Genomic DNA, 27,215 nt, shown 5'->3' on the forward strand with positions numbered 1-27,215 from the left:
AGCTCGGTTGAGGAACAGCCTTCCAAGGAGCTATCTGATGGGGGTAGTAGGAAGCCTGCTGGGCCGTGCTTCCACAATAAATATTAAAACAGTCAGTCAGTCCCCAGGAGCAATTCTTACCCTGCATAAAATACACCAGCGTGCTAATTGTCTCCTTCTCTATTTCACAATCTTAAATGGTGTTTGTTACCAAACAGGTATTTTTCTTTTCTTTTAAAAGAGGGCATGGTGGAGGGGAAGAAAAGGATAGGCTTCTCATCAAAACAGGGATTGTTTTGTTGAAAGTACAGTGAAGCCCATTGGGAGAAACACCTCTCTCTAAGCTATAGCATGCCTCTGAAAGAAAGAGGATCTGGTGGCTAACTTACTTTCCAGAAGCTCTCCTGCGAAACAGGAGCTTCTCCCATCCGTCGCCCCGCTCCCCCCGCCCCCATTCATGTTGTCACTTTTGGAAACAGGTATTTTTAGCTACTGTTGCGGCTCCTATAGGTATTAATGTTGTTGATGTTCACGCAGCAATCGGAGACTTCACTTTTGCTGAGAGGAACTGAATATAGGCTTTTGATATCATTACCTTAATAGCATCACAGGCATCAGGTTATTTTTAGAATCAGGTTCTTGAGAAATTAGATAATATTTTTGGAATGGAGGAAACTAGGAAATATTTTGCTCATTCTTCCATCTGTATAACTTGCAACAACAATTATTACCAATTTGTCACCAATTCTTAGGAGCTTGATGCATGCTTTCCTCCTGTGGAAAGCTGAAAAGTTAGTATTCCCCAAGATTAAGATTTACACTGCCACAAACAAGGAGTCCTCTCCGATAACTGCTCCTTCTATCTACTTACTGGTTAAAACAACACCACTGCTGCCAAAATGCACATCTTTTTATTTTTGGCAGATGGCTTCTATTCGTGTTTTTCTAATGACCCATTAGAGCGGATTCTTTTTTTTTTCTATTTGGTTACCATTGAAGTATACTTTCAAAATAAATGTACACTGCTTAAAATTAGATATTCTGGAAATGTTCTCTGGGGCGTTAACATTGACCTTTCTATCTCCCAGTTCTTGTAATTACATCATAAGTATTACTTTTGCATTATTTACCAAGGTATTTACCTCGGATTAGACAGGCTTGGCAGGGTACCCCGGGTGCGCTGAGTTTCCTCATAGATTTGTTTCTGTTAAACTAGACTTTATGAGTAAACTGCTGGGCGGTAACTGGGAGAAATGTGGGGATGTACTAATATTTTTGAGCCCAAACCTCACCAGATAGTAAGCTCCCTGAAGACAGGGATTTTTATCTTGTTTATTCCCTGCTGTAGTCTCAGTATTCAGCAGTTGGTAGGAGTTCGATAAATTTGTGAGTGATTGTTTACTGTATTGCACAGTGTCCCTTTATGAAATAAAACTGGGAGTACTTAGATGTTTCATTACCTGTGACAGCTGTTTCTTCTGAGCTACAGGTTTATTTTAATCTGATAAATATCAAAAAAAAAAAAAAACCCTTGTATCTGATAGTTTTCCTTGTTTATTTGGTTATTGGAAGGTCAGTGCCAAAGATAGGGCATCTCTAGAAAGTCTTCCTGGTAGCATGCTTCTGATGTTCAAGTCTTCCTCATGGCTTCTCTTTGTTTTCCCATGGCCTTGATTTTATTTTCATTTTTTCTTGAATTTTCTCTACTTAAATCATTCCAAATAATACTGTAGGAGAGTTGAGGTATTAATAATAATGTCCAAAATACTCAGCTTATATTTAGAATTATACCGAAATCCTTCTATCTGCTTTTAATGGTTATTCAGAAACATTGGCTAGAGCAGGGGATTTAATTTTTTTATCCCAAATATTTTAATTCCGTTTTATTTTTTTTCATTTATTTATTTTTTTTGCGGTACGCGGGCCACTCACTGTTGTGGCCTCTCCCGTTGCCGTTGCGGAGCACACGCTCCGGACGCGCAGGCTCAGCGGCCATGGCTCACGGGCCCAGCCGCTCCGTGGCACGTCGGATCCTCCCGGACCGGGGCACGAACCCGCGTCCCCTGCATCGGCAGGCGGAATCTCAACCGCTGTGCCACCAGGGAAACCCCTTAATTCCATTTTAAACACAAAAAGGTATTTATATCTCCAAATCTTTGATATATGGGCAGCAAGGACCCACTGTGAGTCGCATAACTTTCTCTATGGAATGATGACTTAAAAATACTAATTATGGAATCCTAGATCTTTGTGATTTACATCCCCCTCATCTGTTATAGTTTTCCTGCTCTGATTTTTGCACATTTTGCAGCCATTTAAAAGCCATTCCTCTTATTAAACCTTTTAAAACAATGTTTCGTAAAGACACTTTCTTTTGGTACTCATATTTCAATTATTGATATAAAACTTAGTGAAGTACATAATAAAAATGACCAGTATAAATCTGGGGACAGAAACAGATTGGGATAGAAGTGCACAGGTGTGTTAGAGTGGTCCTCAGTCACTAACTGGTATCAGCCTCTGGGTTTGGGGGAGATCATAGAACATGTGGGCCAGTTAAGGAAAGGTTGCTAGGAGAGCTCCTCTAGTAATTCATTACCTCTCTCGTGAGAGGCCTTAGGCTTTGTTCAGCTTGTAGAGATGCCGCAGAATTAATGATCTTATCTAAACTGTGTCTAAACGATCCAATCTAAACTATGTCTGGGGTTGCCTGGTGGTGCAGTGGTTGAGAGTCCGCCTGCCCATGCAGGGGACACGGGTTCGTGCCCCAGTCCGGGAAGATCCCATATGCCGCGGAGCGGCTGGGCCCGTGAGCCATGGCCGCTGAGCCTGTGCGTCCGGAGCCTGTGCTCCACAACAGGAGAGGCCCCAACAGTGAGAGGCCCGCGTACCACACACACACACAAAAAATCGATTCTCGAATAGCTTTTCTCAAACTGCTCATTCCAGGGGAAAGAGAAGGAAGAGACAGATGAGATGGCTTCTTTCAGGATTATTTCAAAGCAGATTTTTCAGTGTATTTCACATGCCAAAGTGTGTGAATTATCCCTATCCTCCATAGGGTTCCGTCTCATCCTCCTGTTGTTTTCTCTTGCTGTATGGGTCTGCGTCGATTCACATGGTCTTTGGGAGGCCTCTCTGGTGGAATCGTCTTCAACTCCCCCTCTCTTGCCCTCTGGGGAATCAATGAAAACGAGGTTCATCATTCCTCTAATAGATTAAAATTTTTTTCTTGATTAACTTCACTATGGAGTTGGCAAGAGTTGTTACCTGTTAATCAAAACAGTTTAAATAAAAAGATCAAACTTTGAGTTGTTTCTCATTCTCTGGCTCCCAGGTTGGGAATTAGCTGATCCTTTTAGGCCTGGATTGTGACAGGAAGCTGTCAAGATGGCACTTCCTGTTAATTACTCTTTATTGTATGTAAGACACTTATATAACTCTTCTTGTGATTTAGTGTTCTATGTAATTAGCTTCAGCGATTAAAATCTCATTCTTCCGTTTTTGCCAGAGCCTTCCTGGGGAGCAAGTTTTGTGGGGTGACCTTTACTTGTGCTGGACTTCCCAATTACTTTTTTTTTTGGCGGTACGCGGGCCTCTCACTGTTGTGGCCTCTCCCCTTGCAGAGCACAGGCTCCTGATGTGCAGCCTCAGCCGCCATGTCTCACAGGCCCAGGCGCTCCGCGGCGTGTAGGATCTTCCCGGACCGGGGCACGAACCCGTGTCCCCTGCATGGGCAGGCGGACTCTCAACCACTGCGCCACCGGGGAAGCCCCCCAATTACTTTTGAGCTGCAGTTTGGCAAACCCATATTGCCTATTAACTGATTGCCCATGTCTTTTCTGCATATCACATTTTCAAAGAAAAGTGTTAAAAAAATTTTTGTTCACATTTATAAAGGGCCACCTAAAAATATGACTTGGGGTCAAGCCTCACACGTGTACGCTCATAATTACCACCACCCCGTCCCCCATCCCTGGAAAATTGTCACATATCCAGTAGATAGTGTCATTTAAGGTTTTGCCCCCTTCTCATTATGTGAAGTATGTCACAATAATAGGAGACAATAGACATGGCCCATTTTGGAAAAGTGAAAGATGGGACAGAGATGAAACTGTGCAATAGGAACAGTTGGGAAATGCCTCATTTCTGCACAAGGTCAGTTTTTTGAGAGGTGATTGGAGTTTTGTAACTGTGATGTTTGAAACATTGTTTTCATCTCTGCTCCCGGCCACATTCATGTAAAGCCACTGCTGCCCACCTTGATGCCTGTGTGGGGTCCTTACTACCAGAGATGTTGTGGCAGATCTCTTGGGCTTGGAGCATCTTAGTTACTCTTGCTGTAATAGTTATCATCTGGCAGGAGCAATGCCATCTTTATGAACTTCCTTTGAGGCTCTCTGGCTTCTTCATAGATAGTTGGTCTTTATTATTTTTATATAAATCAGACTATTACACTTACAAGGAATCAGACTTCTTTTTTTTTTTTTTTGATGCGGGCCATTTTTAAAGTCTTTATTGAATTTGTTACAATATTGCTTCTGTTTTATGTTTTTTTGGTTTTTTGGCTGCGAGGCATGTGGGATCTTAGCTCCCGGACCAGGGATCGAACCCGCACCCCCTGCATTGGAAGGCAAAGTCTTAACCACTGGACTGCCAAGGAAGTCCTAGAATCAGACTTCTTTTCCTTTTTTCATTTTCATTGGTTCTAGTTTGCAGGCGTACTTCCTCAGCTCTTCTGTTAGTGACTGAGCATGAGGTTAAGGTATTCTCTTTCTTCGAGAAGAATACTTTTCTAATTCTAGTTCAGTTTTTCTCAGCCATAGTAGGAAGCAGTGTCATACCATCCCTAGCTTTTCTGGCTTGAGTTCTGTAGCTGTAAGGCTTTTGCTGTCAGGTCAAATCTTAAAACACACTAATGTCTGCCTTCCAAGCTAAACATAGGAAGAACGTGACCTCCTGAAACCCCATTTTCTGTCCTAGTGTCCTTACTCACCAAGTGGCCCATAATATTCTGAAGAGGTACTCTTTCAGTACCTGACATAGTATTAATGTCAGTGGCTCGGCCAGGAGGTAAAATCTGGGTTGTAGCCACCACTTTTCTGCACAGATTTGTTGTTTACACTTCATCTACTTTAGTGGGTTTCCCCCTCCAACCTTTTCCTGCTTTTAAGGGAAAAGAAGACATCAGAAGAAACATTCCTCCTCTCCCGTCACCCCCAAACACCTAAATCATAAACACCTAACCGACCTTCACCTCTAAAAAGCCCCGTAGGTTGTTTTCTCAGCCTCACAGTCTGCTGTGTTGAGTAGTAGAATTATTTATGCCTATCCACCATCCTGAAGACATTGGAAGCATCTGTGGCATTTAGCTTAGAATACTTTGGAAAGAATGGTTAAGTAACTGCACCTATCTCCTGCTAGCTTTAGCACAGTGACCATTTTAAGAGAATGGCCCCATACAGCACCATAAGAAGGAACTTGGTTGTGGCAGAGGGTTCAGGTGGGAACACTGCTTCATTTCAGTTAGATCTTGAACATCTTGTGGCTGTCTATGTGTGGGAATCTCATGCGGCTGAGTCTTTTTTTTTTCTTTGTAAAGCCCTGATGCTTTCAAATTATTGTATTACCCTCATCACTATGTATGGAAGTTCAATTAAGCTTTTCTTAATGGAGCACTTTTGGCTGCGAGGCATGTGGGATCTTAGCTCCCGGACCAGGGATCGAACCCGCACCCCCTGCATTGGAAGGCAAAGTCTTAACCACTGGACTGCCAAGGAAGTCCTAGAATCAGACTTCTTTTCCTTTTTTCATTTTCATTGGTTCTAGTTTGCAGGCGTACTTCCTCAGCTCTTCTGTTAGTGACTGAGCATGAGGTTAAGGTATTCTCTTTCTTCGAGAAGAATACTTTTCTAATTCTAGTTCAGTTTTTCTCAGCCATAGTAGGAAGCAGTGTCATACCATCCCTAGCTTTTCTGGCTTGAGTTCTGTAGCTGTAAGGCTTTTGCTGTCAGGTCAAATCTTAAAACACACTAATGTCTGCCTTCCAAGCTAAACATAGGAAGAACGTGACCTCCTGAAACCCCATTTTCTGTCCTAGTGTCCTTACTCACCAAGTGGCCCATAATATTCTGAAGAGGTACTCTTTCAGTACCTGACATAGTATTAATGTCAGTGGCTCGGCCAGGAGGTAAAATCTGGGTTGTAGCCACCACTTTTCTGCACAGATTTGTTGTTTACACTTCATCTACTTTAGTGGGTTTCCCCCTCCAACCTTTTCCTGCTTTTAAGGGAAAAGAAGACATCAGAAGAAACATTCCTCCTCTCCCGTCACCCCCAAACACCTAAATCATAAACACCTAACCGACCTTCACCTCTAAAAAGCCCCGTAGGTTGTTTTCTCAGCCTCACAGTCTGCTGTGTTGAGTAGTAGAATTATTTATGCCTATCCACCATCCTGAAGACATTGGAAGCATCTGTGGCATTTAGCTTAGAATACTTTGGAAAGAATGGTTAAGTAACTGCACCTATCTCCTGCTAGCTTTAGCACAGTGACCATTTTAAGAGAATGGCCCCATACAGCACCATAAGAAGGAACTTGGTTGTGGCAGAGGGTTCAGGTGGGAACACTGCTTCATTTCAGTTAGATCTTGAACATCTTGTGGCTGTCTATGTGTGGGAATCTCATGCGGCTGAGTCTTTTTTTTTTCTTTGTAAAGCCCTGATGCTTTCAAATTATTGTATTACCCTCATCACTATGTATGGAAGTTCAATTAAGCTTTTCTTAATGGAGCACTTGGCTCTTACAAATCAGCAGAATCCTTTACTGAGCAATATGTGTTCTTTCTTTCACTTTTCTCTATTTTTTTTTTCTTTTCTCAGTATCAACTGAGTAGAATGTCAAGGACTGGGTGACAGTCTATACTGAGCTGATCTTCAGGAAGGCCCCCTTATCAATTTCACAAACTATACCAGGGAGAGCCTGGGAGAAAGTGAGGCTTTTCTCCAAATAAGGGGAACTCATCCTAAGGGAGGAACATTCTGGAATGTTTAGAGATATGGATAAGTGTGTTCAAAATCATCTTAAGTTAAAGGCCCTGTTTGGAAAAAGTAGAAATGCTATCTATTCCGATTTCTGTGGGCCCTCAAAGTAACTTAGTGAGGGACTGGGCCCAGACAGGAGACCAGTTGCTCCTTCTATATTTGTCTGCTGAGAACAATAGATTTATCTGTTTGTTTCTTCAGCACATATTTGTTGAGCACCTGCCGTGCACCAGGCACTGGAAATATAGCCCTGAACAAAGTCTTAAGCATTTCCCTGTGCCGAGGCTCTCCCGGCTGCACTTCATTCTCAGGAACTTTCTCGACTCTAGTCGCTGAGATGTCAAGAGTCCTTAAGGGTATTCACTGGCTTTGCTGCCCCCAGAACCTTGCTTCTGCAAATTTTGGCTTTAAGAAACACAAGTGACTTTATATAAACAGTACCTTAAAAGGCTCTTTTCTATTCAGATTTTGCCTGGGACTTTTAGAGAATCTACCACTCAAACAAGTTGAAATAAAAATAAGAGATAATCCCTCTTACATCTTTATTTTTAGATGAGTCAATAACTTAACCTGTCAGTAGACAAAATGAAATGCTCAAGCGACTACCCACTGAAGCCATTTTTCCTTTTCCTCTTCACATTACCATTCTTGGGTCGTTCAGTGTTGGTGAAGCTTTGTGAGTCCTGACAATTCACCGTGGTTCTCATCCTGCTCCATGTTCTCTTAGGGACCTAAAGACCTGCTTACCTTACTCCTGCCTCACCGGGCAGAGGACCCGATGCTAACTTCTAACAGAGACTGCTTCTCACTTTTTTGGTTGGTTATCCTTATAACCCTATATATTAACACAACTAATTTAAAAAATTTTTAGCTTTAAACAGTATCTCTTCATTTTTTAGTGTTTGCACTATTATTTCTACCCTTTAGCCCCTAGTTTTCTTACATTATTTTTGTCTCACCAATGGTAAACTTTATAATGTTCAATTACTGTTTCTGATTAACTTTATATAGTGTCTATGTACTGCCCACTCTGAAAGATTAGGAAATCAGAATGCTTACACTTTTTTCTTATTCTTTTAAAAAAGTGGGGTTTTTTTGCTTTTATCAAGATTTATAGCATTTATTCAGTTTCTCTTCTGTCAATGTCATTGTCCTCTAACCTTTGCTTGCAAGATGTTCCTAAATATTTAAACCTATCCCCCATCCCCTAGCAGTTATAATTGTGTAAGTGTTAATGTTGGACCAAAAAACATGATAGTGTGATTAGACCTACCATAAAAGAAATCCATGTCATTAAATGTCCAGAGAACTGTTGAATTAATTGTGTGTGTCTATATCCCTTCTTCCTTTTTACACTTCTTGATATACAGTTGCCACTATATCTCAAGTCATTCTTTTTGTGGGTTTTCCTCTCATTTGTTGAAGAACCTTGATTTTTCTCATGTTTTGGGTGGTAAAGTTTCTGAATTTCTGAAAATGTCTAAATTTTTTTGCTTATGTTCTTGATTATTAGTGTCATTATAAAATTATGGCTTCAAAATTATTTTCCTGAAAACTTTGAAGACACTGTGTTCTGTTGCTTCAACAACGTTTATGAGGAATCCAATTTCTGTTTCTTTAAATGTAACATTTTTTTCTGGCTCTGGAAGAGTTTTTACAATTTACCATTAATTGTTGGTTTTCTGAAATTTTATCAAAATATTTCGATGTCCTTTTTGCTTCATACTCGATTGTCTTTTCAACACTGACCACTAAAGAGATTTTTTTATTGTTCTTGAATTATTTTCTTTTTCTTTTGTAATATTGTATCTACATATATCTAACTTTTCTTCCAAATTTTTAAGACCACCTCTGCATTTTTGTCCTATATTCAAGGAGGTGTCTTCATTGTTTTCCCACTTGCTTAGCCAGCCAGCCATGTATATTGACTCATTTACATTCATACCGTCTCTGATTCATTCATCTCACTCATTCATGTACTTACTTGTTATTTCATATACCCAGTCTTTAGAGAGTGCCTGGTGTGTACAAAGCACTGGGTTAGGCACCAGGAATATATGGCCGTTCTAAAATAGAAATGATTTGTGCCCCCATGAAATTTACATACTAGTCTATTAATCAAACCCATTTTACTTTTTAATGTCAGCGCTCATATTTAAATTTTCTGTTCTTTAAGTGCTCTATTTTAATAGCATCCTCTTCTTAGTCTATGAATATAATATTTTCTCTATCTCTGAGAATCTTATTTAAAAATTAAGCACTTCTTCCAGCTTTCCCCCATGACTAAATGCTCTTTACTTTGTTCTTTTTCTTTCATAAGTCCTCAAGCATTTTGCGAAGCTTGACCTATATTTATGAAGAAAGGACCAGGAGTTGGCATGGTTGTTCCTCTGCAATTTTCTGTGTCTGCTTCTCCAAGACATCTGTCATAAAAAAAGTCATAAGGGAACAGGAATTATCAGACGCAGCCTTCCTTATATGGTGCCTGAAGGTGGACCTGGAACATAGAGGAAGCAGGCAAATTTCAGACCCCACTAAAACTGTCAAGTCATGGGGGGCTTTCATCACCTGTTAGAGAGCCTTAGTGCATTTCCCTGGGATGGCCTATGAGGGGGGACCAGGGGTGGGGTGGGTCTGTGATGTGTTCGGCCTACTCTCTCTAAACACGGTGCCTCTGCTTAACTTTCAGGCCACAAAATTCATCTACCAAAATCACCTGCCCTCTGTTCTATTATAACATGTGTGTTTTTTGAAGTGAATTATCTCGTGTGACATCGGTAATTTGGGGAAACACATTGATATAAAGTAGAAGTCGTATTGGTTTATAAGTGATGTTCCCAAATACATTGAAGTATTGAAAACAGTAAGGGATAAACTTTCTTACATTTAAAGGGAGAACTTTAGCAAGTCTTTATAAAGACTTAAATAAGAAAAATCTAAGTGTAAAGTTGAGGAGTCTATAGTAGGAATTTCCTTTCATGTAAGTCATGACTACATTAGTGACTTCAAGAACCTTTATGCCTTTTGCTATGTTAAGCCCGGTAGCAACCTGTCAGTGAGGTCACAAAAGCTATGAAGACACTTTTTCCAGAATTAAAACAGTGGATAAATGAAGAAGACTACACTATGCATCAGACTGTTTTGATTAAAATGGTCTCTGTTGATGGCACAACATTATAAATCAACTATACTTCAATTAAAAAATAAAATTTTTTTTAATGGTCTCTATTGAAAACAAAGCCCTGTAGTCCCTTCTCTAGATGGAAGAGAAAGAATCAGAGCCCCAGAGTTCAAGGCTACTCGAACCCTAGAGATTTTTCATTGTGCACCATTTTTATTAGGGTCGTTTTTGCTGGTGCTTAGGCTAGAAAGTTCATAGGGTTTAAGACGACTGAGTATAACCCTGTTTGTTTCGGGGTTTGGGTGGTTTTGTGGAATGTGAACTGCTTGGGATCACACAAACAAGTACGTGCTGGAAGAAATGCCTGTGCTTGCTGGTTAGGGCCTTTTTCTTTTACCAGGGGTCAAAACTCTCTGCTCCTAGCAGCTCTGTGGGCATCACAGGGATGGATGGGGAAGAGGCTGGCTGGCCGGCCCTGCTCTTGTGAATGCTGTTGCTGATTAATTGCTCAGATGGTGTTCCCAAAGCCTACTCACCGTGTGCTTTGTATGTGTCAATAAAGGCCCTTGAGGCGCCCCTGATTTGCCACCCATCTGATCCGATCTATTTTCTGTCTTTCAGGATTTGTGCAAACTTTCTGATATGCTGTTAACACACTTTCTTATTTCCCAGCGCTATTAAGGCTTTATTCTTGTGCATATCTGTCTTTTCTCTCATTTCAGTGGGACCTTGTAAAGAATGTCATGTGGACATAAGTTCTCAGTCTGCCATTCTGACCTCCCTCAAGCATTCTTTATTTCTTCCTTTGGAGAGTGCAATTGATGTGATAAGGAGAGGGGACATTTGACATGATTACCAGTAAGCACAAATTGTGTCTTTTAATGCCATATCTCAGCCCCTTTCTCTTTACAGTTCCTGTGACCAGCACAGTACACAGTGGTAAGGGAAGTAGGAATGAAGTTTTATAGATTTTTCTTCCTCCCAGTGGTAATGCCGCTTCACAGGGATTTGCTCCAGTTCATACTGAGTGATATTTTAAAGTGATAAAAATTGTAGTAACATTTTCAAAAGTTTAGAAAATAGGGGGATTCAGCCATTATGTAATCATGCTAACATAACTGTTGTTTGAAGGGTATGCCTTTTGAGTGCTGGTTATTTTTTAAGAATTTAATTTAGGAACAGGAAAACTTTGACCGTTTGTCATAGTGTTGAGATGAAGGCTAGTTATTGTTGGGTCTGAAGATTCTGTGGATATTTTCTTCAAGTAGGCTTTGGAGGTAAGCACACTTGAGATTAAACCTCGGCTCTACGCCTTGATAGCTGTGCAATCTTGGGCCTTAGTTTTTTTATGTGAGTTCGATACTATAATACTACACTCCGAGGGCTGTTGTGAGGATTAAATGTGCCAGTGCATTTAAAATGTCTAGCACAGTGACTAAGCCATAATAGTCAAGTAGTTAAATGAGTCCTAAGCCTGGCCTCTAAATTGGTCATTGGCCTAATTTCAGACCTAGGGGTCTCTTTTGTCCTTTGTCACCTCTCCTACATCTCTGGCCATTTCTTTTCACTCAACTTTTTCCTTTTTTAAGGATTCTTCTTGAATGTTTTTATATTCCACCCTCTTATTCTTCACAGTCCCCCTGCCCAAGCCCATCTACTGATAATGTTGCTACCTCACAGATGAGCTTGAATAAGATGTAGAAAATGCCTAGTATGTAGTACCTGCTCAAAAGTTAAACAACAAATCACCCCATGGGATTATGGTTAGATGTTGTTGTACTAGTCTGTTTTTATTGTTCCATGGCAGACACTTTGGTTTTGGATTTCTCTTTTCTCATTTTTTCACTTGCCACCGAATGACATCATTTTTCCTCTAAGCATCGAAGGTATACTCTGTTCACCTAAGACAGTAATGACTGATAAGTACTCCCGTAAAAGAAGTTAGATATTCATGAGTAATTTTTAATGTTTCAAGGAGTTAAACACACGTTGACCATTGAGTAGGGACAATATTTATTCCTTAGTAAAAGCAATTTATTGAATAGTATCTTTCAAACCAAGAGGTGTGCTAGCAAGCAGCCTCCCTGGGTATACTTGTTGTTTATACATATTTAGCTACCTATTTACTTCCTTCCTGTATATATTAGGTGTTTAAAAGGCAGAGGGCTACTGACTTAAGTGTTTTAGGAAATGCTGCTATTCTCTGCCCCTACTTTAAAAGTCTTACTGAAAGTCAAATTCTCTGAAATTTTTTTGTTTTCTTCTTTGCCGCGTCGTGGGACCTTAGTTCCCCAACCAGGGATTGAACCTGGGCCCATGGCAGTGAAAGTGCAGAGTCCTAACCACTAGACCGCCAGGGAATTCCCTTTGTGGATCTTTTAGACTGACCCTCTCTGCTGTGATGTCTTTGTGAAGTTTTGTGCCATCGTTGTGTTCACAGCAAGTGGAACATGGAGGGATTTAACAAATATTTGGACCTTGGAAGTTAGCATGCATTGTAGAATTTAGAGGTGTTTAATGGCATGAGCTTCATAGGGGCCAAAGGAAACTTGGGACTGTCTTTTATCAAGTTTCCAGTGGGGGTTTTACATGGAGCCTTTTTGGCTTTCTGATACACCTGTTTACATGACAGCTGTGATTCAACAAACTATTGCCTTAATGTGAGCTTCTGTTGTGTTAAAACTGTGATTTATAAACCATCACGTATCAGGTCAGCAACAAGGGGAATTAATTATATTGCAGTTCTTACACCATCCCGCCTCCTCTCCAAACAAAACTCATCTTGACATTGACTGCTAAATCACCTTTTCCTCTAAAGTAAGAAGCACCTGTGTAAATCATTTTTTCTTGTCACCGCTTTCTCAGAAACCTGGCTTTGAAACTGTTTTCCTTCGTTTGTCACTTAGCACAGGCTGTGGCTATGGGGAGATCAGACCATTTGAGTGAGGGTTCACCACCGAGGCTCTGTAGTTGCTTACTGTATTTCAAAGTTGGAAACCAAAATAACCCCATGTTCCCCCCAAGGGAAGGGGAGAATAGGAAAGCGCAAAACCCTTATTGTATTGCTGGGTTCATTTGTTGCTTCTCCTAGAGCTGCGAATCATTCAGTTAAAAAACATTATGTCTTCTAATTCTTAGGCAAACGTTGACTACCAGGAAACATTTTTGTTTTGACTTTGTTTTATAAGTGGAGACTCATTTCTAGAGCTTTTACCCGCTGCAGTTGTATACTTTGTTTATGCGGTGGAAGTCTAAAGCTGCTCCCACATTCTAGACCTTATCCATACTGACGTTGGGCTTGGTCCAGTTGCTAATGAATTCTGGGAAACAAAACACGACTCGCCTGTTTCTGTGGTGCCAGCTGGCTGGGTTATGGGCCATAAAACATAACGGAGCAGTTAGTAGAATTCTTACTGGGCCTGTTTTTCCTTGCTGACCCATCTGAGAGAACTTCTTTTGAGCACCCACCCTAAGAAGCAACCTGTGCCAAAACAATTTTCTTCTAACTTATGTAGAAGAAGATAGTTATTTTTTCAGGTAACAGTGGCTTTTGGTATTTTGCAGAGCAGAATGATGGCTTTCCAGAATCTAGAGTATTATTTTGAATGCCTTCCTCTAAACAAGGGCAAAGCATTTTTCATGTATATCAGCACCTGCAAAAACCATAGAGGATTTTTTTAAATACCATTTTCTAATGCATCTTTGTTTTTAATTTTTAATTTTATTTTTGGCTGCATTGGGTGTTCGTTGCTGTGTGCAGGCTTTCTCTAGTTGCAGTGAGCGGGGGCTGTGCATGGGCTTCTCATTGCGGTGGCTTCTCTTGCTGCGGAGCATGGGCTCTAGGCGTGTGGGCTTCAGTAGTTGTGGCACACGGGCTCAGTAGTTGTGACTCGCGGGCTCTAGAGCGCAGGCTCAGTGGTTGTGGTGCAGAGGCTTAGTTGCTCCGCGGCATGTGGGATCTTCCCGGACCAGGGCTCGAACCCGTGTCCCCTGCATTGGCAGGCATATTCTTAACCACTGCACCACCAGGGAAGTCCAACCATAGAGGATTTGAAAAAGGCTTTCCGGGGCTACCCTGTCTCCATTTTGGTCTTTACCGGACCTCTATGATTTGGCTGGTTCTCCTTGCACTGTCAGAGCCAATCATTCCAGATGCCATTATGTAATTTTCTGTCTTGGGTGCGTGTTTGTGTGGGCGGGTGGTTTTGTTTTGTTTTTAAGTGGTGTTTAATGTCAGGCTAATAATAAACTGGGTACGTAGGCCTGGTTTTGTCATAATGGCCACGTGTTTGCTTATTTGTCCCTTATTCCCCTGAGAGGCAGAGAACTCCCCCTCCCCAAGTGGTGCCAACATTTTGGAGGGGCCTCTTGTCATCACAGCTGCCTAGAAAATGCAGCATGGCAACTGGCAGCTCTGTTCTGAGGAGACAGACAAACATGAGGAATCTTCTCCCTGGTGGCTCCCATAGCCGATTGCTTATCTTCCTGCAACCTAAATAGAGCCAATAGAAATGAATTTGCTGTTCCTGAACAGGTTCCAAAGTTTGGTGTGCTCCCTACCCACAATTCTTAGGTTCTTGTTCTTTGCGGAATGCTAGATTGTTTGACACATTTATGATTCTGGGGCCCTGAAGTTGCATTTCATCATTCTTGGCCCCTTGAATTCTTGAAAAGAAGCCTATATTAGTTGTCCAGGCAGTTTTCCACAAAACTACATTATAGAACCACTTGGGGCTCTTAAAAATATAATGGTGCCCCATATTTTAAATCAAGGTACTGATATTTGTTGTTTTAAAAATACTGATCTTTACCCCTAGAGATTCTGGTATTATTGGCCTGGAATGGGTATTTTGAATGGTGATGCTAATGTGCTGCCAGTATTAATAAGCACTAGGAAAGGAAGGCTAGAGGAAACAGGAGTTTCCAAAGCCAGCATTCTCCTCTACTCTCAGATAAGTTGTAGATGTATCAGATAAGACTGATGTATCTGAAATTAATAATGTGTACTTAGGTGACCGAGGCATAATTATTTGGCAGCCTTTAATCCAGACTAATATCCTCAAGTGATTTGCTGTTTTGTGTTGATGCTCTTCTAGGTCTAACCCCATTTATGACCCCGGGTGTTTTCCTTCACACCTTTCTATTTATAAGCAGGGCGTGTGTTCAGCTAGTGTTCACATGTATAACAAACTAGCCAGTACTATAATGTTAAATATTTGAATATTTTGAATATTGCCCTTGATTATAACACACACAAGTTTGAGTCTGGTCTTTGAGAACCTTGCAAGACTTGTTTTCAGGGGGAGATGTCAGTCTTGTTTTTAGAGTGGGTTTGGTTGGCAGAGGAGGAATAGTCAATAACTAGAAGTATTCCTATTTTGGATTGGATAGTTTGAATTGGAACTATTTTCCATACCTTGTTCTGCATTGTTGAGCTTTGTGTTTGAGAGGGTGTGGTTGAGAATCATTGCCTGTAAAGGGATTCTTTCAGCCTGAGCTTGAGTAGAACTTGGTGACATGTGTTTTTATTGTAAATGAACTGTCCCAGGATAGATCCATAAAAAAGTAAATAGGAGTCGCTGGAGGCTGTTTTTCCCATCTGGAAACTCAGGAAAATTGGAGCATATAGGTAGGTCATACCTTGCCCACTTGTGCCCGTTCTGTGTTTTTCATCTTTAGATCATTAGACTGTTTTCACATTGATAGATTATGTTCAGCAATAACACAGTGTTCATTGTAGATTAGAAGACAGTTCATTAGGGTCAGCACTCATTTCCCCTCCTCTCCCTATCCAGCCCTCTCCACAGTTTACCTTCCATTTTAATCGCTGAGTCATCTTTTTCTGGAAGGTATATTTTTTTATGGCAGCTCCAAGAAGCATGAGCTGAAGAATGAATTTATTTAGAGTCTGGCAGGGATAGTGGGACTGTAAGCAGACTGATTATTCTAAAACTTCTCTAGAGTAAACTTGTTTCTAGGGCACAAAGTATAATAATAACGGCTTTGCAGCTCAGAACTCTCCACCCCCCCCCCCGCCCCCCGCCCACACATAAAAACTAAAAAGACAGAGGAGGCAAAATCTGGCCAGAGTGTCAGGATTCTCTTCTCCTTCATTATGTCTTTTTTTTTTTTTTGTATTCCATTGTTTATACCAAGGAATGAGTGAGAAATCCATCCAGGGAATAGTTTCGGAGAGCAAGGATTCATAGCTTTTCATCTTGAGCTGGCCATGGCTCACGGGCCCAGCCGCTCTGCGGCATGTGGGATCTTCCCGGACCAGGGCACGAACCCGTGTCCCCTGCATTGTCAGGCGGACTCTCAACCACTGCGCCACCAGGGAAGCCCCCTCATTATGTCTTTAGGAAGTTATTCACCTCTGATTTCTGTTCCTTGTGATTTTAGGAGATGATAATTTACCATCCATGACATAACTTGTATGTCACCCTCTCTCATTCCCCTGTGATAACAAAATTGCTGTGATAGCTATCCAACCAGTTTTTTAAAAAATCTGATAATTCATTTCTAAATTGGAACTTGTTTCTTTCTAATCAGCCTTGTAATGTATTACAGACATCACTCTTGCCATTGGCTACAGCAGTGATTTAATGCTAGGTTTTTAATGACTCCTTTGTTAACCCTGGTATTCTGGGATTTAACACCCACTGGCTGTTGACCATTGGAAATGATGAAAACTTTGATTTCATGCATATTGGATAACACTGGCCTCTTGCGGAAGCCATGAATCTTGCCGCTGCAGTGGCGCATGTGATGCAGAGGCTGCGGCTGGGTGGGCGCTCTCCCAGGCCATGTGCTGCCTCCAAAGAGGGGAGCTCATCAACTTCATCAGCCCAGGGTGCCCTCCTCCCAGGACAGCCAGGTTCGAAGCAGGAGCCTGTACGGATGGCTTCATCTACTGGACAGGTCTCTGGACTTGTGAAGTGAGGCTCACCTTTTCAACTGTTTCTTCAAAGATGCTTCCCTTGTACACGTACCTTTAACATCTGTCCTTTGAACCTTTTTTCTTCTAGTAAAGTCCTAGAATTTTGTAGGACTGTGTAGGGTTCAAGACGATCTAGTCCACCTCCCTCATTTTATAAACAAGATGTCTGAGTCCAGGAAGAGTGACCAAACTAGGCCGGTGTTGATGGGAACAGCAACAAGAGTGAACACCAAAAGGTGCAGTGCTCACTGTGTACCGGCACAATCTCAGTATTATCATTTATTTACTTTTTTCCTTACAACAGCTTCGTGAGGTAACCTTGCACAGCAAGTCCAGATCCCTGCTGCTTCTCTCCTTACCTCCTGCTGCTGTTGAAAGCAGAGGTGCCCGTGTTGGTTGCTTTCCTCACTCTTAATGGAAGCATTGTGAGTGCTCTTTGGAAGAGACGGGCTAGTTTATTTACGATGGAATCTTGTGGCCAGACTGTTAGTACCATGAATAGATGCCAGGTTCTTTTCTCCTCCCCCCGCAAAATTACTGCTCAGGGGAAAGGGTGTCACCTAATACTTGGCATCTTCACAGAGACTCTTGTATTATTACAAAGTGCTTCCTCAATTTATTTGGAGCACATCAGTTAGCCTGCTATAACTTCATGAAGGTCACATGGCAGCATTATTAAAAAGGAGCCAGTTGGTTTTTTTTTTTTTTTTTTTTTTTTTATATGAGTGAAGCAGTTATTACAGTGAATATGACCCCCTGATTGTGAGATCTGAGTGTCACAGGAATTGACCTCTTAAAGGTCACTTTAAAAAGCAGTGCTCTAAGGCAGGAGCAGCAAACTTTTTCTATAAAGTACTAGATACTAATATTTCAGCTTTGAGAGCCATGTGGTCTGTGTTGGAACTATTCAACTCTACCTTTGTAATGCTAAGGCCGCCAGACAACATGCAAACAATTGGGCGTGGCTGTGTTCCAATGCAACTTTAATTATGAAGAGAGGCAATGAGTTTGCATCCCCTGTTGTAGACGCTGTGGAGATATGAATAGATATCTCTAGATCAAGTACTAAACCCAGCCACCTGAGTATTATGAAGATGCATCCTTGTGACTTAAGGAAAGAATTTCTGAGGGCATAGAGCATGTCTAAAAAGTTTAAGATGGATAAGATGAGAGAGAAATATCTCAAAATTGTCTCTAACGATAACGTACATTCTAGTGTTAAATACCCTCATGCAGGGCATAGTTGGAGAAAAAGCGTGGGTAGGGTTTTAATCAAAACAATCCTTCTAGGTTAATAAATGTTATAAATAAATATTTGATTTCACTTATATCCAAAAAGTTATGATGAAGAAACACCCCTCCACCCCCGCCAAAAAAAAAATAAGCACACTTGGTATCACATTAAATGCAAGTACATTTTCTTGTAATGTTTTCTCTTGACCCTTACCAAGACTCAGATTATGTGGAAATGGCTGTATTTGAAAACTGTTTTCAATACAAACTCTTGTGTTTTCACTTCTTTCTAATTGAACTGTTGCTTTGCCAGTCACTGGTGACAGGACAGTTCTCTTCCTGCGTTGGGGACCCCAAGCAGCCATCCATCTACTCCTGGTTATTTGATCCTATAAGCGTGTCCTTGTTTTTCCGGATGTCCGATTCTCATTCTTTAAATGCTACCTAAGTCTCGCTATCTGGCACACTTGAACCGGGAAAACGGCAGTCTTTTACTTTCTTGATTTCCACTTAATTTCTTATGTCTTTCTCCTTTCTGTCACATTCACCAGATCAGCACTGACTTAACCTTTGCCTTGTCTCAGTTGAAATTTTCAACCTGGTCTCGTTATGAAGGAAGGCACTGCCTGGCAAGAGGAGTTTGGCTGGTCTCCTGGAGACAGTTTCTCTTTCTTTTCAGATGCATCTGGAATAACAGCTGCATTCCCATTCCTGAATAAAATGGGTTAGCGCAGCTTCTCATGGCAAAGCACCTGGACTCTTAGGCAAGATTGGGGGTAAAATCCAGACCAGATTCATCACCAGCAGGCTGGGAGGACCAATTTTTATGGGGTGGGGATAGGCCACGTGAATGAGGATGTGACCAAACTGACGTTGTAAGAGCACCCCTTGTAACTGTTAAATGTAAGGGATTAGATAATCTGTCGTTATGCTAATTCTCAGTAACAGATGGTAGAGAGTTCTGCCTCTCAACAGCAGTTTTCACCCTGGGGGAAATTAGCTCGCACCCAGATCAGCAGTCAGGCAGGAATTTCATTGAGAGAGAAACACTACTGGTGATTGCATTGGTGTGTCCCTCTGAGCACATCTGCACCTGTGCTGTTTTCCTGAATTCTCTACAGTTTACATATTCTTGGCCATACCTCTTTGCTTCTTTCTATAACATAAAGAATTTGAGGTGGTTTCTTTCCATGTGGTTAATTTGGGAAGATCAGTATTGGAAGCAGTTTAGTAATGCTTTCAGACACATTTACTTATGTCGTATACTTCTTCCGAGAAAAGATGCCGTACAGATACAGCAGAAACATTATTCATCAGTCTTTAGAACTGAACTTCAGAGATGAGATGCCAAGCGCTCTAAGTGCCACACCTTGCCTTGATATAATACTTAAAACAAAAAAGGTTTAATTAAGCCCTTTGGCTTCATACTGCTTAAGAGTCATCTTGATCCTGCTATTTTTTGTCTGTAAGTGATTTCTCTTCAGTATTTTGTTAGTTCATAGCTTCACCTGTCCTCTCTGTGCTGATGATTATCAACTTTTTATTTCTCATTGCTTATTCCTACTCCCAACTTACCACATACCTGCGGGAAGCAGCCGCATAGCACAGGGAGATCAGCTCGGTGCTTTGTGACCACCTAGAGGGGTGGGGTAGGGAGGGTGGGAGGGGATATATGTGTACATATAGCTGATTCACTTTGTTATAAAGCAGAAACTAACACACCACTGTAAAGCAATTATACTCCAATAAAGATGTTAAAAAGAAAAAAGATGCCTTTTCTAACTGCAGGTTTTCTGCTCTCCATTTCTTCCTGCATAATGCGGCTGGATTAATTTTGCATAAGTTCTGTCTTCATGCTGTTATTTCACTATGAACAGCTATTTTAGATTTTCACAACCATCTTCAGTTAACCCCCCTACCCCGTTCTCTTGCCCCTCACTCTCAGCAGACAATCTCATCTCCTATTTTCTGGATAAAATACGGGCTTATCAGGAAAATGCCTTTAATAGTCTCAGCCCCAAACTTGTCTTCCTCCTGCTTGCTTTCTTACCTCCTCCTTTCCCATCTCTGGAAGATTTCACCCTCTTTCTTTCCGAACTAATTTTTCTACCTACGCGCCCTGAATTCTGTTGCTTTTGGCCTCCTGAGGATATTGTGCCATCAGCTCTCCCCACCCCCTTTTAAAAACAATTTTTAAAATTTTCCCTTTAGTCTTCCCTTACCATATCTGCTTTTCCTATTCTTGTCTTCTCTTCCTGGCCAAGTTAATTAAGAGGTAAAAGCAATTTTAATTCTGTGTCCATTTGCTCTGCATTCTTTACCATCTGGCTTTGGCTACTCCACATCATTGAAACTGAGCCTACCTAGACCAGTGCCTCCCTCAAGGACACTATTCAATCCTTTTATTTGATCTCTCTGCGGTATTTAAAACATCACAATCTTTTTTGGACTTCTTTTTTTTCTCCTTTTCAGTACACCATACTTGACTGAATTTTCTTCTACGACTCTGAATACTTGTCCTCCGTCTACTTTGAGTGCTCCTTAAATATTTGTGCTTCCTAAGCTTCTATCCTTGACCCTCTTCTTCCCTCTGCTCACCCTCCCAAGTGGTCTCATGCATCCCCTGGCTTCAGTTTGCAGGTAGGTGCTGCTGATTTACCTGAAATCTGTGTCTCTAGCCCAGTTCTTCCTACCAGACTCTCCACCAATATATCCAGCTTTTGACTGGATGAACATCACCACTTAGTTACTGAAGCTCAGTTTGGCTGAAACGGAGCTCATGGTCTCCCCTTGAAGAGCTGTTTCTTTACTCAAATGATCACATCTTGATTGATGGTGCCACCTTTTACTTAGCCTTTTATTCCACAAATCAAAATGTCATCTTTATCACCTGTCTCTCCATTCCTGATTACCTACAGGTAGATCTCAGGTTCATTTCAGCCTTTCTCTCCTCACTGCTTGGTTTATGCTGTCCATCTTCCTACTGGCCTGTTTCTAGTCTGAATCTCTTCTGATCCATTTTGCACACTACTGTTGCAATTTGCTTTCTGAAACGAGTCTGATTGTTCTGCTTAAAGTCTTCATTAATCATCCCACAGCCTTTAGGGTTAACACAAACCCATGAGCTGACCCTTGCTTACCTCTCCATGTTTATATTTAATATTCCCTGGCTCTCATCCATTTCTGTTAAAAAATAATAATAAAAATAAATAATAAATAAAAGCAAAAACACATTCTTAAAGTAAGTTTGCTCTGTGTGCCTGGAACATAGATTTTCCTAGCCAGCTCCCACTCACCCTTTAGCTCTTGACTTCTTAGTGAAACTTTACCTTTGGGACCCAGCCAAACTGAGACTCTAGTTCAGCATCTGTGTATGCCCTTCCTCAGGACCCTGTGCTTGCTTAATTACAAGGTTCACAGCACCTCAAATACTAGGTCACAAATATCTTGCCTTTTAATTCCCAGTAGATAATCCAGGAAGGTGGGAGGGCGGGGTGGGGGCATGGAAGCAGACCATATAGGTTCTTGTGGGCCGTTGCAAGTATTTGGCTTTGACTTTGAATGAGACAGGAGACACTGAAGAGTTTTGAGCAGAGGAGTGATGGTGAGATCTGTGGACTTTAATCTTAAAAGGATTATTCTGGCTGAGAATTATTATTCTAGTTGAGAATGGAGTTTCGAATCTTTGGTGCCTTCCTCTCTTATTGACATTTTTTTTAAACTTTTTAAAACTTGGTTTTGAAGTGATTATAGATTCAAACAAGGGTCCACCCCATGTACCTTTTACCCTCCCCCGCACGCCAGTGGTTATGTCTTACACAATTATAGAACAGTATCAAAGCCAGGAAATTTGGCATTGGAACTGTGTGTGTATAGGTCTGTGCCATTTTATCATGTGTGTAGATTCATATAACCACAGTCAAGACTGACAGCTATTCAGTCATCCCAAAGATCTCTTTTGTGCTACCCCCTCCTAAGCCTTTCCCCTCCCACCATCAGTGACAAACACTAAGCTGTTTTCTGTCTGTAATTTTGAGGTCCCTCTGAGTTGCTGCATGTATCAGTAGCTTTTCCATTCTGTATATGGAAACTGGAGGTGGGCTGACTTGGTGGAAGGGAGCCTGTTTTGTGACTTGAGACCTGAGTTCTAGTTCAGTCACTAAATGATATTTTATGTCTCTGGGTCTCAGATTAGCCACCTGTAAGATGAGGGAATTGGCTAAGATCTTTTCAGCTCTAAACTCCATGATCATAACGAATGAAGTCTTTGTGATTTTGTTTTTTTCCTATCATAATGAGGTCCACTTTTCTTGTTAATACTCTTCAGTAATCTATAGTCTTTTGTATGTTGTTAAGCTCAGAAGGACTACTCAAACATCTCATAATTGTTTTATTGACATATTGCTGCTACTTACATTTCTCAGGTATAAACTTGATAGGCCAAAGTAGTACTTGGCGAACCATGTAAATGTGAAGATGATTCTTTGATTTTTCCCTATTTTCAGTGATAAAATGCAGAAGTAGGATTCCAGCTCTCCATAACCTAGTGAGCCTCAGAGATACAAGAAACATGATAAATTGCTGTTAAGTGTCGATTCTAGAATCAGTTCTTTGAACACATTTCTACTAATGAGGTCTGTCGGTTTCTTGCTGTTGATAAAAGTTCTTAGCCAAAGTAGAAGGTACTAGACAGTAAAGAACCCGCTGGACTTTAGTTTCACCGGTAGGAAGTATACTGTATATTTCTTATTTGTTCATCATTTCCTCCTCTTTTTTATATTCCATAGCATTTGGGTAATACATTAAATCTTAAAGACATGGTGGGCATTAAAGAGTTGAAGAATCCTCTTAAGTTTGCCCAGCAGCCTGGAATCCCAGCATTTACCACCATAGTGTGTGCAGAGAGGAGAGGGCACTCACAGCCCCCAGTGGAAGGACTGGAAGAAATTGTACCTGTGGCCACAGTGCTCCACCAAGCACAACCAGAAATGTGTATAAACCCTAAGATCTGTTTAATACTTATTGAAGTGTTATGTAATCTAGTTGGCCTTGAATGTTATAAGCTAGTGCTATATAAAGATATGTAAGACTATTGATCAGTAAATCCTAGCTCCCTTTAAAAATTACATTAGAATGTATCTGAGCTGGAACGTATTTTGTAGAGCATTTAGATCTACGCTGTCATTTTATAGATACGGAAACTGGTTCCTTAGCAAGAGTTTAAACAGCCAGAGCACTGGAGTAAGAACCCAGATCCTCTGCCCTGAATCACAGCTCTGTGCCGTGAGTTCTTTATGAAACAAGCTCATAATTGCTCTCTATGGAGAGAGGAAGTGTGGGAAACATTAAGTGGCTTTCGCTATTGAAGAATAAATATAAATGCTGTGTGTAACTTCTCTCTTTTGTTGGATGAAGGCGAACTGGATAAACATTTATTCTTAACATTTCTGTTTTACCATATTCATCTGTTATTATTGTGTTATTCGGTCTCTTCACTCATTCTTTATAACTTAGATGAGGATTTTTTCCCTATTAAAGTGTTGATATTAGATGTGATAATTAGGCCCTCCTTTGTAGAATTAACTCTGCCACACTGTGAATGTCTTTTTTGAGAAAGTTGGTTATAATCATCTCTAATCCCTGTATGTGAATATAGTAGTATCTTTGTAAAAACAGATTCATATTTTCTTGACTTTTAGAAATTTACCTTTCACGTATTCCACACTTTAATATGTTCATAGATATTCCTAAACCAGCTTTTATTCTTCACTTGGAAAGGGGGAAGGTAATTGCCTCTTACAGCCAGTGTTTTAACATGTGACTAACTTGGCTTTCAGACACATATGTAAAGACCATATTATGCACAGAAGTACGGAATGACTACGGTGAGCTTGCGTAGCGGGAGCTCTCATAGGTCAGTGACTTGATTCAGGAGTCAGGGTGATGGTAGGGGACTCTACAGACTGTCAGTTCATTACTCCACCATTACTGAGGGCGAGAAGTTGAGGGAGGTGTTCACCTCACACTGCTGTTCTGTAAAATGTTAGTTTCTCAAAAGAAAGAGGAGCAGAGAAAAGGGATGAAGAAAACATGCTTATGCCTACAATCAGCATTTATATCTTGTGTTGGAACATAGAGAAGGAAAAAACGTCCTCTGAATCCCCAGAAGGCAAGCAGATTATTATAATTAAATGTTTAATGTATATTGTGGCTGGGATTATGAGTATTAGAGTGATGAAATTTATTATATGATGTGGATGGTTTATTTTTAATGTGTTGATAAATTTTTAATGTATTAAGAGTGTCTTGAATAATTCATGTGCACAATATATTTATTCCTATTTTATAGAATTTTAAAAGGATAGCAGCATAATAAAGGGAAATAGGCTGAGAATCAGAAGGCTTTCAGATGCCCATTGTGATGGTGTCAGTCTGTGTTTCTTTAGACAACTCATTTAACAATTTCCAGGGTTTCTCTCTGGGTCTGTCTTCATCTATATATGGAGGGTTTTGGATTAGTGTATCTCTCCGGACTCTTTTTGCTCAGATTCTATGATTCAGTCAGTTATTACTTTGTTTGCATCCAACCACCCACAGAACCCCCTGGGAACTCTGAGAGTGCAATCAATCAGCTAGCCAATAAATGCTTATTGAGTGCCCACTAAGTGTGTGGCTCTTTTTGGACCAATAGGGAATATGATCTGGTTAGGAAGATAAGATTACACAAGAGTACACAAAGGAAGATAATAATCTGCAGCAGTAAAAGGTAAGTGCCAAACAAATGGCCCAGACAGAGGAATTGAGATGGGGGACTGCCATGCTTGACTGGTTAGACTAAAGCAGGAGATTGAAAGGCATTTAACAGAATAAGGTTAGAGAAGTATATGAGCGCTCCCTAGTAGAATGCCTCTTTAATAGTTTGTTACCTGTAGTTTATGGCACTGTAGTCAAAAGAGAACTGGGTTTGAAATTTTATTTATTTATTTATGTTTGCCAACAAAGCAAAAGACGTTGTTGGGAAGGGGAGCCTGGGTACAGAGCTGCAGGGTAAGGGAACCCGTGAGGACTGCTCTGTCACGTGGCTTGCAGTCTCAGGGTTTATGGTATTGGGGTTAGTTTCGGGGTTGTCTCTGGCCAATCATCTTGCTTTGCCCATATTTGGTCTGACTCAGGGTCCTCCCTGGTAGTGCGTACATCTTTCAGCCAAGATGGATTCCAGCATGAGGGTTTCTGGGAGGTTAGCAGGACATATCCTCTCCTGCCTCCTCCTTTCTACCCCTCCTGGTTAGTTTCCCATGACAGCACTGCATTCCTTCATCAGGATCTCCGGTTATGAGACAACTCAGGCAAGTGGTTATCATTGAGCCTGGCCAAGGCAGGCAGTTTTGGTCAGCGGTTCCCTAACAGTGTCAGCATTATGTGATATAACAGATTGATTCTAAATTAAGGTTTTTTAACCTTGGACTTGAAATTTTTAAAAATCTGGCTTCTAATTGAGACTCTACCACTTACAGGATTACTTGTAGCAAGCCTAGAACTGGTTAGCTTTTTTTTTTTTTTTTTAAGAAATATATGCATACTAACTCTATTACTACAGAAGGATTGGGTTAATGTGTGTTAAAAAGCCTGTCCTATAGTAGACACCCAGTAGATGTTCATTAAATCTGGAATCGTTATCGGAAAATTTCAAACAAGGCTTCTGTGATTGTGGTAGACTGGAGAATGAAGATTAAGAGGATTCAACTGACAGTGCTCAGGATTGGTCAGCTTTGCTAGGAGGCCAGGTAGGGGGAGGCTGCAGTCCAGGTGAGAAGTAGAGGGGGCCGTAGCTGAGTTAGAGAGAAAGAACAGATTACAAAGCAGTCGTGGGAGAAGCATTGGTGACTTGAATTCAAAGTTTGGACAACCAATTTTATCTGGGAATGAGCAGAGATGTCAGGCCTAGGTGACTGGGAATATGATGGTCCCACAATTAGAGATGTTAGGAGAATGAGCTGATTTGTTGGATTTCAGAAAAGCTTAATCTGGGGAAGTGAGCTTTATTTTTGAAATGCTGAGTTTTACTTGGTGATGAGTCATGCAAATTCACATGTCCTGCAAATAGTTTGAAATGTAAATGCATGGCATATTTAGCAATGAGTGGACCAGTTTGGATTGGAAGTGCATATTTGTTAGACAGCCTACTTCAAGCTAAATACAGTATTTAATTATCTTAATTGTTTTTGAGGGATCTAGTTGTCTCCTGGGAAACAAAGATGGTTGTCCAATAGAGGGAGTGTCACTTTGGGTGTATATCCCATGTTCTGTCCTGTAGTAGAGGGAGATTCAAGTTAGTCCATGAAGTTTCTGTCTATGAAACAGACATTTTTTTCTTGTCTTATTTTGAGAGTTGGAGATTAGGGTAAATATTTGAAGTGGCATTGTTGCTTACATTTAATATGCCCCTCATACCTCAACCAAGGTTCATCACTGGCCTAACCTCCTCTGATATTTTGCTGACTTGGAAGTATGGCGATACTCAGAGAGGAGCTGGCATAATAGAGTATAATACCACGTTTTCCTTGTCTTGTAAAGCCGTAACCAGGATATTGCCAAGTAAATGGAGTTGTCATATAAGAGGTGGCATTAAGATTACAGTACTGCAGAAATCCTGGGGGCAGAATAAAATTTAGTATTTAGTAAGCATAACTATTTGGTGTTATGCTTCTTCCCCTTCCTTTTTAAAATTGTTTTGACCCATATTTTCAACTATTCTCTTCCCCAGACAGAATTAGGGAATGAATTAGGTGTTCAATTCTACTGCTTCCAAGTATATTTCTGTCTTATTTTCTGTCAGTTTTTTCGGGAGAATCAGGGTAGGTGTGCTCTCGTGTAGGGCTTGGGGGGGGGTTGGGTACT

At 40.9% G+C, this 27,215-nt stretch overlaps 1 protein-coding gene across 1 annotated transcript in view; it reads left to right on the forward strand.

Annotated features, from left to right (window-relative positions):
• SND1 (staphylococcal nuclease and tudor domain containing 1) overlaps positions 1–27,215 on the forward strand; it is a 439,500-nt gene that overhangs the window by 208,053 nt on the left and 204,232 nt on the right. The gene's annotated exons all lie outside the window — the stretch shown is intronic.

This window comes from Lipotes vexillifer, unplaced genomic scaffold (genome assembly GCF_000442215.2).
Source record: "Lipotes vexillifer unplaced genomic scaffold, Lipotes_vexillifer_v1.1 scaffold156, whole genome shotgun sequence".
NCBI lineage: Eukaryota > Metazoa > Chordata > Mammalia > Artiodactyla > Lipotidae > Lipotes > Lipotes vexillifer.